The sequence below is a fragment of the Gorilla gorilla genome, chromosome 1 (genome assembly GCF_029281585.2).
Source record: "Gorilla gorilla gorilla isolate KB3781 chromosome 1, NHGRI_mGorGor1-v2.1_pri, whole genome shotgun sequence".
Taxonomy (NCBI): domain Eukaryota; kingdom Metazoa; phylum Chordata; class Mammalia; order Primates; family Hominidae; genus Gorilla; species Gorilla gorilla.
The window spans coordinates 161611759-161625480 of record NC_073224.2 but is presented as its reverse complement, the minus strand read 5'-3'; the positions used below and the strand labels follow the sequence as shown (position 1 = coordinate 161625480).

The following is a 13722-nucleotide window of genomic DNA, read 5'->3' as shown; positions in this document are numbered from 1 at the left end:
CTTCCTCATCCCACCTCCCCATCACGTGGTCTTCCTCCCTACCCTACTCAGGTTCTGATACTCACAGAAACCTCCTCCTCTAGGTGCATCCCCTCCTCACCCTGGGTGAGCTCTGATAGTCTGCTCAAGGTCACCATGGCTGCCTCCTACTTTCAGCAAATACTGTATGGCTATGCTCCCACAAATGGCTTTAGAACTGAATTGTTTGGGAAGGGAAAGAAACTGAAAGGGAAGTTGACAATTGGAATTTGTCATTGGAATTCATCCCTAATTCCAGTTTTTGCCTCCAGTTCTGACCATTCCTGGCCCATCTTGTCAGCTCATTGAGTCATTTGTCTTGCTGGGTCATCTTGGTTTCTTACTAACTCTTGTTTGCAGTATGCTTGACCTTGATGTGTGTCCATTAAGACATGCAAAGGCTTAGCCTACCAGGGCTGCATCACCTCCTCAGCTCCAGGCTGCTAGATGACAGTTCAGGTTCAGTCTGACTCAAGCTGCTTCTGCAGCAACCACAACCATTCTCAGGAGAAAGAGCTAGAGCAAGGGATACCAAAGAAAGGGTCATCTCTGAGGGGTGGTTGTTGAAACTATAGGTGTGGTAGAAGTTGTCCAAAAGAAAAGTGAAGAAAAGGAAGAGGAAATTAAAGAATATCTTGTAAGGAATGTTTATGTGTTTATATTTAAGATAAATAAGGAGAAAAGGAAAAAAGGAGTTAGAACAGAGATATTATGGAGTAACCTACAACCTGGAAAAATTGAAGAAGTTGCTGTAGGTGACTAAGTTCTTTTTGAGGAGAATTTGACTCAATGCTGTGTCCTCAAACAATTAAAATGGGAAAAACAGCATTATTATTATAAAGCCTGAGTAAACTAAGAAATATGACATTATAGAATGCCTTATTACAGTAAAAATGACTCAGTAGGCTGAGTCAAAGTAAATGATTCATCTATGCAGCCTGTCAGATCATCTGACAATTATTTTGCCTGACTTTGGAGTTCAGGGTCAGTTAAAAGAGGCTTGCCTCTTCTGTTTTAGTCAACTTTTGGGGTGGATAGTTTGTTCAGATAATAGCACCCGTGAATTTATTATTAAAAACCTTGTGGGAGAAACCCTTCAAAAAGCATAGAGCTGTCACTTGGATAGTTTGGGTGAAGTTACTTACCTAGGTGACCTTGTTCAGATGGGCAGATTCTCTGGAAATATAAGTAGTATGTTTGTCTATCTTATTCACCGCTATATCCTCAGCACCTAATACAGTGCCTGGCACATTGTGCATGCTCAGTCAGTAGCTGTAAAGTGAATGAATAAAGGAAGATTTGTCTATACTTTTTTGAGAAGTCATAATCTGATGGTGGAGAGGACTCATCTCAGAAATTTTTTTTGGATAACAGTGGGAAGACGGTCATGCCCTAAACATTTTTCAAGATAGTCATCAAGGGCCAGGCACAGTGACTCACGCCTGTAATCCCAGCACTTTGGGAGGCTGAGACAAGCAGATAGCGAGGTCAGGAGTTCGAGACCAGTCTGGCCAACATGGTGAAACCCAGTCTCTACTAAAGATACAAAAAATTAGCCAGGCTTAGTGGCGGGCACCTGTAATCCCAGCTACTTGGGAGGCTGAGGCAGGAGAATCACTTGAACCTGGGAGGTGGATGTTGTAGTGAGCTGAGATTGCACCATTGCACTCCAGCCTGGGCAACAGGGCGAGACTTTGTCAAAAAACAAAACAAAACAAAAAACAAAACAAAACAAAACAACAACAAAAAACGATGATCATCAAGGAACATCATTATTTGGTAGATTAAAGTTGTTCTCTGCAACAAGGCTTTATTTACTGTGAATTTCCTTCATAGAAATTGATGCTATTCTTTGGTGCTAATAATGTAAAACTTTCCCAGAAGATCAAACAGTAAATCACCTAAGAAATGGGTGTCTAGATTGTAGATGACAATGTAACATTTGGAGGTTCTTTTAGAAGTGAGTAGCTATCTGGGTTGAAATAACTGAGGAATAATGTGTAATAAGCTTATTGGGCCTGAAGCACCCAGAAAGGCAGTTGTACTAATTGGGTCTTTTCCTCATATAGCAAAACTTCCTGTAATTGTGGTGACAAAACCATGACCGTTTATGAGAAAGTTATTGCAGTGATTAAGTAATGTGTCTTTGAGATGGCTTAATAAAAATTATTATAAAGTGGTCTCCTCCATCACAATTATTTTTCATTTTTATGTTTACCAGACCACTGCAATTTATTTATGTATTTATTTTTTAAGAGATAGAATCTTACTATTATGCCCGGACTGGACTTGAACTCCTGGCCTCAAGTGATCCTCCTGCCTGAACTTCTCAAGTAGCTGGAACTACAGGCATGTGCCACCGTGCCTGGTAAAAGATAGTAAAATTTAATTAGCATATACTCTATGCCTAGCATATTTAATATTTAAAGATTTATTTAGCTGTTTAGTAAAACATAGATAATGATTAATAGCATATGCTTCACTTAGAGAAATCAGTTATGAAAACACCCTAATGGTTAAGAGCTATGACTCAAGAGTAGACAGATATAAGTTTAAATTTTGGCTTCTTTTGTTCTTTTCTAGCTGGGCTTTTGGGTGAGTTATCTAATGTTTCTTTGCCTAAATTTACCCAGCAATAAATGGGATTTACTAATATTATTTACCTCATGGAGATGTTTGGAGCATTCAATGAGATAATGTATTTAAAGCATTTAGCTTAATATCTGGCAAACACTAAGCATTAAATCAATACTAATATTCTTTGTTATGGAAGGATTTGCCACAGATTTCCTTCAAATGCTCTGCTCCACTTAAATGTGTCAATTCACATGGAACTTCCTAGGAGCTCAGATATTAGCTAAGATAAACAACATATATGAAAGGATAGTATTTTTCATTAAATTTAAGCCAGGGACATGTGGTTCTCAATGGGAGTAGGATGGGGAGGAGGGCACTGCTTCCCAGTGTGATGGCTTTTGGAAACGTATGAGCTGTCTTTGGTCCACATATACTAGTTAAAGATCTCTGGGTGACTGACATTTACCTTTCATAATATAAAGAACATTGCTAGTTAGTATTATCTATATATAAAATGTATAGAATATTAACTGATTTCAAAAATGGCAGCAATGCTCATTTTCACATAAGCATTTAGAATGAAACATTGATGAGATTTGTGATATATGTTCTTATGCAATTACTGTTTTTATTCAGCATAATGATTTGGAATGATGCCTAATAAAATAAATGGTTGACCAGAAGATTAATAATGTGTTGGTTTCTCAATAGAAGAGGAGGAAAACATGTTTTTAAGATTCTTACCAATAAGGTAAAGTATTCCTTCAGGTTGTTCATTCATTCATTCAATTTATTTATTCAGCAAACATTTAATGAATGTCTGTTATGTCCATTCTGCTTTATTTATTTATTCATTTGGTGTTTGTTTTAATTTTATTCCTCTTTTATTTTTGATTTTTTCCTGTTACCTCTTCAAGGGAGAACATTCTGCTTTATCTAATCTGCATCTAATACAATGATTGATAGATTGTTAAGCACAATAATAGGTGCTTAGCAAAAGAACACTGGATCATGGATTGATGAATGAGTGGTAGTTGAATAATAAATACATGATCCCTGCTCTGTAGAAATGTATACCCCAGTGGGTTAGAGAGATGGTTTGGGAGACAGAAAAAAACTGTCTTTTTTTTTATTATTGTATTTTAAGTTCTAGGGTACATGCGCACAATGTGCAGGTTTGTTACATATGTATACATGTGCTATGTTGGTGTGCTGCACCCAGTAACTCATCATTTACATTAGGTATATCTCCTAATGCTATCCCTTCCCCCTCCCCCAACTCCACAACAGGCCCTGGTGTGTGATATTCCCCTTCCTGCGTCTATGTGTTCTCATTGTTCAATTCCCACCTATGAGTGAGAACATGAGGTGTCTGGTTTTTTGTCCCTACAATAGTTTGCTGAGAATGATGGTTTCCAGCTTCATCCATGTCCCTACAAAGGACATGAAATCATCCTTTTTATGGCTGCATAGTATTCCATGGTGTATATGTGACATATTTTCCTAATCCAGTCTATCATTGATGGACATTTGGGTTGGTTCCAAGTCTTTGCTATTGTGAATAGTGCCGCAATAAACACACGTGTGCATATGTCTTTATAGTAGCATGATTTATAATCCTTTGGGTATATACCCAGTAATGGGATTGCTGGGTCAAATGGTATTTCTAGTTCTAGATCTTTGAGGAATTGCCACACTGACTTCCACAATGGTTGAACTAGTTTACAGTACCACCAACAGTGTAAAAGTGTTCCTATTTCTCCACATCCTCTCCAAGAGCTGTTGTTTCCTGACTTTTTAATGATCGCCATTCTAACTGGTATGAGATGGTATCTCATTGTGGTTTTGATTTGCATTTCTCTGATGGCCAGTGATGATAGCATTTTTTTCAATGTGTCTGTTGTCTACATAAATGTCTTCTTTTGAGAAGTGTCTGTTCATATACTTCACCCAATTTTTGATGGGGTTGTTTGTTTTTTTCTTGTAAATGTGTCTGGGTTCTTTGTAGATTCTGGATATTAGCCTTTTGTCAGATGAGTAGATTGCAAACATTTTCCCCCATTCTGAAGGTTGCCTGTTCACTCTGATGGTAGTTCCTTTTGCTGTGCAGAAGCTCTTTAGTTTAATTAGATTCCATTTGTCAATTTTGGCTTTTGTTGCCATTGCTTTCAGCGTTTTAGACATGAAGTCCTTGCCCATGCATATGTCCTGAATGGTATCGCCTAGGTGTTCTTCTAGGATTTTTATGGCTTTAGGTCTAACATTTAAGTCTTTAATCCATCTTAAATTAATTTTTAATGAATCCAGGAGCTGGTTTTTTGAAAAGATCAACAAAATTGATAGACTGCTAGCAAGACTAATAAAGAAGAAAAGAGAGAAGAATCAAATAGATGCAATAAAAAATGATAAAGGGGATATCACCACCGATCCCACAGAAATACAAACTACCATCAGAGAATACTATAAACACCTCTACACAAATAAACTAGAAAATCTAGAAGAAATGGATAAATTCCTTGACACATACACCCTCCCAAGACTAAACCAGGAAGAAGTTGAATCCCTGAACAGACCAATAACAGGTTCTGAAATTGAGGCAATAATTAATAACCTACCAACCAAAAAAAGCCCAGAACCAGACAGATTCACAGCCGAATTCTACCAGAGGTACAAAGAGGAGCTGGTGCCATTCCTTCTGAAACTATTCCAAACAATAGAAAAAGAGGGAATCCTCCCTAACTCATTCTATGAGGCCAGCATCATCCTGATACCAAAGCCTGGCAGAGACACAACCAAAAAAGAGAAATTTAGACCATTGTCCCTGAGGAACATCGATGCAAAAATCCTCAATAAAATACTGGCAAACCGAATCCAGCAGCACATCAAAAAGCTTATCCACCATGATCAAGTGGGCTTCATCCCTGGGATGCAAGGCTGGTTCAACATACACAAATCAATAGACATAATCCATCATATAAACAGAGCCAAAGACAAAAACCACATGATTATCTCAATAGATGCAGAAAAGACCTTAGACAAAATTCACCAGCACTTCATGCCAAAAACTCTCAATAAATTAGGTATTGATGGGATGTATCTCAAAATAATAAGACCTATTTATGACAAACCCACAGCCAATATCATACTGAATGGGCAAAAACTGGAAGCATTCCCTTTGAAAACTGGCACAAGACAGGGATGCCCTCTCTCACCACTCCTATTCAACATAGTGTTGGAAGTTCTGGCCAGGGCAATCAGGCAGGAGAAAGAAATAAAAGATATTCAATTAGGAAAAGAGGAAGTCAAATTGTCCCTGTTTGCAGATGTCATGATTGTATATTTAGAAAACCCCATTGTCTCAGCCCAAAATCTCCTTAAGTTGATAAGCAACTTCAGCAAGGTCTCAGGATACAAAAAACTGTCTTTGAGAATGTATTTTATGCTTTCTGCCTTAGCTTCAAATTTTAGAATTTAATATGTGAAGTAGGAAATGTGCTGATTCGAGTCTGATATACAGAGATCTGTCTAATAGGGATGGGAGAGAGCCCTGGAATCTACAGTATTAGCAAGAATTCCAGGTAATTCTTATGTATGTGCTCCATGTTCCGATCTTTGAGAAATAATGTCTTAGTCCTCTTATTAGATCCAGAGAAAAGGGTCAAAATTATTGTCAAATTACCTTTACACTTACTTTTTATTGCTGCTACCACCACCACCAAGAACAACGTAGCAAAGAAAAACAAAATAAAACAAAACACACTTAGATTGCTCCAGGGAAGGGAAGCACTAGGAGAAGCAATTTGAGTAGCAGTGTGGGCATCTTTCTGAGTTTAGGAGAGTATGGCTTCTAATCTTCTCAGCTGGATTTCCCTGGTGGATGAGTGTGGGCAAGCAGCATTCTGAACCATTTCTTTATCCTTTGCTGCAGTATTTTCTTTATCTTTTGTGGGGAGAAGTTACTGCTTATACTAATTTTTACAGAACTGATGACTGTTTGGAAAGGGCACTGAAGGCTGGCTTATCTTACCCACTCCTGAGTTTCTGTTAACTATAGCTGTGGTTAACATTAGGACTATTTGACCTTCGTGACTGTAAATGTCATAAAGCTATTCATACAAGATGTGATATTCTCATAAACAGCTTCTGCAAAAAGAAAGATACATACTTATACAAAGCAGCAGGCTCAACCAGTTGGAGAACTGATAGCAGAAAAAGACTTTGACTACTTTCCTGTCACTTGGTGTCACTATACAGTCTAAGCATAACAATGTCTTTCAATTTCCAAAGTGCAAAAATTTGACTACCTCACACACTGGAAAGAAGATGCAATCAAAAAATTCAAGAAGCACTTGATTTTTGAGTATCTTGAAGGAGAAACTGAGTCTTGCTCTTTTAAATTTTAACGTGTAGCTTTAGGCAGAGGGATTGGTACTAGCTGAGCAGAAACTGATCTTGGGGAATCCTGGCCTACTGTGGAGTCAGCCACAAGTGCTAGAACATTCATCCAGCTGTAGTTGATCGTTTGGAGGATGGGTTTCCCACATCGCCAGTGTTATGGGGACAAAAACAAGAAGGCTTTAAAGGTTAGAGTGGGCCACTGGGCACCACTTTTTGGCCAGCTCAGAAACAGGGCAGTGGATAACTCTCTCCCATGGAAGACGCAAAGCTACTCAGGATGGTGGTGGCAGTTGATCTCTCCACCAGCACTGAGCCAAGGAAGACTGCTTCTAAAGCTACTTATAAAGTTTGGGCCAGGAGCACATGGCTAAGATGATTAGATCCTTCACTTCAGTTGCTTCCATAAATGTTGGATGGAGGCTAGTGAGAAAAGATATGCCCTTAGTATTAATACTATATTTCATTGTGGAACCTTCATGCTCTATCAGGCATCTGCCCAGGGCCCTGCCTGTTAGTTTTTCAGTTCAAATTCAGTCACATCCTAGGGGGCAAGCCAGTCCTGGAGTGCTGGGCTAGGACTGGTTTTAAAAACTAGCACTTTATGGATCCAAAACCATTGGCCTCCCTGTCTCTTTCAGCATCAGGTTCCTAAGGGATGAGGCAAATTTTCTATTTTTAAAAAATTGTCTACTTTTATTCTTATGAAAGTAACTTTCACATAACATGCATTAGTTACCATTTAACCATTTTAAAGGGTTTGATTCAGTGGCATTTAGTACATTCACAATGTTTACAACAGTTATCACTATCTAGTTCCAGAATATTTTCCTCACCCTCAAAGGAGACCCCATACCCAATAAGCAGTCACTCCATTTCCCGCCTTCCTACCCTCTCTGGATACCACTAAGCTGATTCCTCTGTCTATGAATTTCTCTATTCTGGATATTTCATATAAGTGCAATGATACAATATGTGTTCTTTTGCATCTGGCTTCTTTTACTTAGTATAGAGTTTTCAAGATTCATTCATGTTATAGCATGTATCAATACATCAACAGTTGGTGGACATATGGGTTAGTCACATCTTTTGGTCACTGTTAATAGTGCTGCTGTGAACATTTGGGTGCAAGTTTTGTCTGAATACCTGTTTTCAGTTCTAGGTGGAATGGTTGGCTCATATAGTAACTTTATGTTTAATTTTTTTGAGGAACCACAAACTATTTTCCACAGTGGTTGCACCATTTTACATTCCCAGGAGCAATATAAGGGTTCCAATTTTTCCACATCTTTGTCAAAACTTGTTATTTTCCATTTTTTAAAAATGATATTATCATCCTAGTTGGTCTAAAGTGGCATTTCATGGAAATTTTGTTTTGCATTTGTTTAGTAACTAATGATGTTGAGCACCTTAAATGTAATTTTTGGCAATTAATGTCTTTTTTCGAGAAATATCTATTCAAGTCCTTAGCCCAATTTTTAATTGGATTTTTTAAACTTTTTTGTCATTGACTTGTAAGAGTTCTTTATATATTCTAGATATTAGACTTTTATTAGCTATATAATTTTGAATATTTTCTCTCATTCTGTGATGAAAAAAGTTTCACATTTTGACAAAGTCTAATTTATTTTTTCTTTTGTTGTGCATGCTTTTGGTGCTATATCTAAGAAACCATTACTAAATTCAAGGTACTAAAGATTTCCTCCTAAGTTTTCTTTTAAGAGCTTTATTGTTTTTGTAAGTTTATTACTGCTGTATTCTTTTTTGTGTGTGGCCATTGAAATCTGTTCTGTCAGCTAGTGATTTGAGACATTTCCTTAAACACTGAAATGTAGTAGCTTCTTTCTTCATTAAGCATTTCACCGGATGTTGTGCATTGTTTATTAGATTCTAGAGTTCCAAAGTGATTCAAAAAATGACATCCTTTGATTTTGTGGAGGAATGGAATATTGGAGTTCCTTCTCTGCTGCTTTTGGTGATGACACCTATTCGTACTTTTCTTTGTTAAACAGGAATTTTTTAAAACATCCTATATTATGCTGAATAGTGACATTCAAAGATATAAGATTCTAATCCCCGGACCCTGTAAATTTTGCCATGTAAGGAAAAAGGGTCTTTCTAGATGTGATTAATGATCTTGACAAGAAAATAATATCCTGAATTATCCAGAAGGACTTTAAATGCCATCACATGCATCCATGTAAGAGGACAACAAAGGAAGATTTAAAAGACACACACAGAGGAGAAGGCAATGTATCCACAGAGAAGGATATTGAAGTGATGTGGCCACACTCAAGGAATGCCAGAGCCACCAGAAGCTGGAAAAGTCAAAATCCAAATTCTTTCTCAGAGATTCCTGAGGCAGTGCTGCTCAGCCATAACCTTGATTTTGGCTCAGTAAAGCTGATTTCAGACTTCTGGCCTCTAGAACTTTGACAGAATACATTTCTGTTGTTTTTAAGATACCAAGTTTGTGGTAAGTTGTTATAGTAGTCCTTGGAAACTAATACTCCTTCCACCATATTACTGGGCTATTTTATTTCATCTATGGCTGCCTGTCAAAGGAAGCTACCTTCAGTGATTTCAAGGTGACTTTTTGACCTATATGTAATTTACTTCAGACACACACACACACACACACACACACACAGTATCAATGTATATATACATATATATATATATATATATATATATATATATATATATAGTTGTAACTGGTATGTCCCTTGCAAAATAAGAGAAAAGGAAACAACAAAACCCCAGGAATTTAATCTTTGGCTTGGCATGTGTTCACTAGGGCATTCCATTACATACCCTATTTATTTTCCACAAACTAGAAGGAAGATGTAAAATATTTATTTGGCATTCAGCCTCAGTGAAAAGGAGCCCAGCACAAATATGAAAACCTCTGCATTTCATAAAGGCAATATATAGAAGAATAATTATAATTCAATGTGATATTATAATAGTATATTAGCAAAAACTCATGGAATCAACGAGAAGGGACTTGATTATTAGGGATACTGGACATTACTTCTCGAGGATGTCCCATTAGGTCAAGTCTAAAAGGATGACAGGATTTGCTAGGCAGGGAATGCATAAATATGGAATGTCATGTGCAGGGACACTGAAGTGTGAAATGGTGTGATTTATCTGAGAGATATAATGGGAAGTTTTGTTTGTCTAGAAGTTAGGAGGTAAAGAAAAATGGGTGAAAATGCTGGAAAAGTAGGTGGGTCCCAAACTGTAAAGGGTCTTGAATGCTCTGATAAAGAGTAGAAAGAGAGCCCTCAGCAGCAAGCGAACAGGGCCAGACCCTGATATTGGTGGGCCTTGCAGCTTTCAGGGCTGTAAGAAAATTAATTTCTATGTTCAAGTCACCCAGTTTATGGTATTTTCTTACAACAGCCTGAGCTGACCAATACAATGCTATTGGCTGGTATGTAATACTTAAATATGAAATATTAGTGGCTTTTGACATATTTAGAAGATGAGGGTTGAGTATGAATTTTCTGTTTTTTGATGAACATAACTGGATGTTGGGATCCAATGCCTGGAAATCAAAGTAATTACCATTATTGACTCATTTAGTTCCAGAGAGTGATGGATGAACATTTGCCATCAGGACTCAATTATTCTTATTATTCACAATCACATATAATTTTGTACTTGGGTTGGGGGCCCAAGGCCAAAAATTTCTCCTTGAAGGTCAACAAGTCATGTATGCATTTGTAAATTAAAAAAATAACCACTTGCCATTTTAACAGGATGATTATATACTCTCAAAAAGTTTTGGAGATCATTTCTACAACAGTGGCCAGAAAAGCAGAAATATATTCAGTAACTTCACCGTTACTGAAGTTTGGGTTTTCTCTATTATACTTGTTATATATAAATGATTGTGGGAAATACCTATGAAAATTATCATATCAGAATAATTCTCATGGGAGCATAGTTTCTTAATAGAATAAAATATATATCATTAATAATAAAGTATGATTTTGTATGTTGCTCCTTTTACTAACCAATCTTTAGACCAATTTTATTCCTAAAATTTTTTCCGTTTGATATGTCTGCAAAAATTTAGCAGTGGAGTGCCTGGTCATTGCTTAGTTATATCTGAAATCATTGAAAATATATTATTTTTTATAAACTAACCTTCATTATGGAAATCAGAAACATTTCCATAAGTGAAATTGGGTTGAACTTAATGAATTTATGTGTCAAAAATAAAAGACTGAAAATATCTTAGTGACTTGTGAAATGTGGTCATTCAAAAAGTGCCGGCTGCCTTTATTCAGTTTTGGAAGTACCTATACACATGATTATATTCACATGCCTAGATTCTCACTATAATTTTCTAGTACTATTGTAACAAATTACTACAAACTTAGAGGCTTAAGCAATACAAATTTGTTATCTTATAGTTCTGGGGTCCAAAATCTGAAATAGGTCTTAGAGAGCTAAAATCAAGGTGTGAGCGGAGTTGCGATCCTCCTGAAGACACTAGGGGAGAATCCATTTTATTGCAATTCCAGCTTCTAGAGGCCATCACATTCCTTGGGTCATGGCTCCATTCCTCCATCTTCAAAGCCAGCTGGTGGAGTCTTTCTTCTGATGTGTTTCTCTTGTTCTGACTCTTCTGCTTTGTTCTTCTCAATTTGAGGGCCTTTGTGATCACATTGGGCCTGCCCAGATAACCCAGGATAGTCTTCCCATCTCAAGGTTCTTAGCAACAATTCCAGACTTCAGGGAGTTTATAATCTAGTGGGAGACATCAATGCATAAAGATGTTTGCCACCATGCATGAGGACTGCTAAGAGGGGCTGTGCAGAACATAAAGAGAGGGCAGAAGGAGTACAATTGACTGACTCTTCCTGGAACTACCCAAGGAAGGCTTTACAGAAGGGCTAAGTGACCTGGGTCTTTATGAGGAAGGCAATTGGTCATGTAGAGAATTGGGTCAATGATATTTCAGGCAGATGAAAAATCATAGTCAAGGGCAGGCAAGTTTGGAAGAGCATGTTGCATGTATTATTTGAATAGGAGCAAAAGAATGTCCCAGGAATGAAAATAGCATTTATTATTTATTCAAAGTCAACAAATTAAGAAAGAAGTCATATTTGCACTATCAGTTTCATGTAAATTAATAAATAGAAAACATCCAAATAGTACAAATATATCAAATAGATACAATAGAACCACGGTGGTGTAGAATGATCACTTTATTCTGCCACTAACTGGCTATGCAAACTTGGGCACATTAATGTCTTAATAAAATAAAAGAGCTAGAATAGATACATTTTAAAGTTCTTTTTAGCCTAACATTCTATGAAGCAAAACAAACAAACAAGTGATTCCACAGTTTCTCTTTTTGACTGAGAAATCTGTGAAAGTTAATCAAATCATTTAGACTGGCTTATGTGTGTGGAAGCAAACAGATACTCTGTTCATCATTTCCATATGGTCTATTGGTAGCCATCCTGAGGCATTTTGCCTGGAAACTTACCCTTGAAATATTGCAGAGAATGGAGAATTCAGACGGTGTGTTTCAATCAAACATTTGTTAGAGTGGTTTTCACGTGTGTGAAAAATCCGATTTTTTTCATGTTCTCCATCATCTGCTCTACTTTCATCTGCCTTAAATATCAGTATGCTCTCTCATGGGTTAAGGCTCTGTCAAGTATACTTTATCCCACTTGTATTTGCTTTCTGAGTTTTCTTCCCAGGAGTGTGTGAGGTTGGTAGAACAAGTGGTTCTTTGAAATTTGGCAGAACTACACATGTGCCACATTTTCTGAAATCTTAGCTCTTAGCTGCTCCCCTTCTCTTACCACCTGTGGGCTTGTTGACATTTTTTTTTTGGCTTTTTGAGTATCATACTTTAAACCAAACAATAATTTTTCACTGAGATTATTGACAAAGGCTGATGGTCTCACCACTGCCTATAATAGAAGATTATATCCCAAACAGTCATAATGATAGCTTGGGGGACACTTTTAGAGGAGTTTGGTCTATGAAGAGGATCTGTTTCATTTTTCTTTCACTAAAACACCTCATGTATAAATTAGTGAAAGAAAATCGAGAAATTTATTTGGTGTTAATAAACAATAGACTTCAACAGTTACCGTTGCAGATCTCATTAGTAATAGAACACATCTTTATTTCTGCAAATGAAGAGGAAGGCTCAGTTTTACATTTTCCAAAGTTATGTGGCTCCTGTAAATTGACTACTGTTGCAAACTGAGGTAGGCTAATTTAATTACACTTTTTTTTCTTGAATAATTCATAATAGCTGCTGAAAATTTTCAGGTGGGTAAGAGTTAACTATTTCCCTAGAGCCTTACTATCATGTCGTAATGAAACATGTCTTAAACCAAACTGGACCACTCAAATAGGTATTTGTGCTAGCGGGCACAAAATACTTCATAGATCCTGTACTGATGAAATTCAGGTTTCTGATATTTTTGGTGCTCTGACAATGCAAGAATGATTCTCTGAAGGAAGGCCCAATGACATTTTAGAGGCAAGACTGTTCTCTCACAGTTGATATCAGGCAACCAGAGATCCTTCAACAACTGGAGCCAGGAACATTTACAGGTCAAGCCACAAACCCTATCTTGAAGGGTTGGGGCTAAAAGTCTCACTAGATTCTTGCACTTTGCTCATGCAAGGGTAGTAATGCCTCCCAAATATCTTAGCCAATCCACATGTCTTGAATACTTTAAATTC

General features: G+C 37.1%; 1 long non-coding RNA gene across 1 annotated transcript in view; it reads left to right on the top strand.

The window, feature by feature from the left end:
* The window catches only part of LOC134757026 (uncharacterized), a 129062-nt gene that overhangs the window by 98833 nt on the left and 16507 nt on the right, over positions 1–13722 (top strand). Inside the window, exon 4 of the long non-coding RNA XR_010130636.1 lies at positions 3232–3346. This is a non-coding gene — a long non-coding RNA (uncharacterized lncRNA). The remainder of the gene's footprint in view (positions 1–3231; positions 3347–13722) is intronic.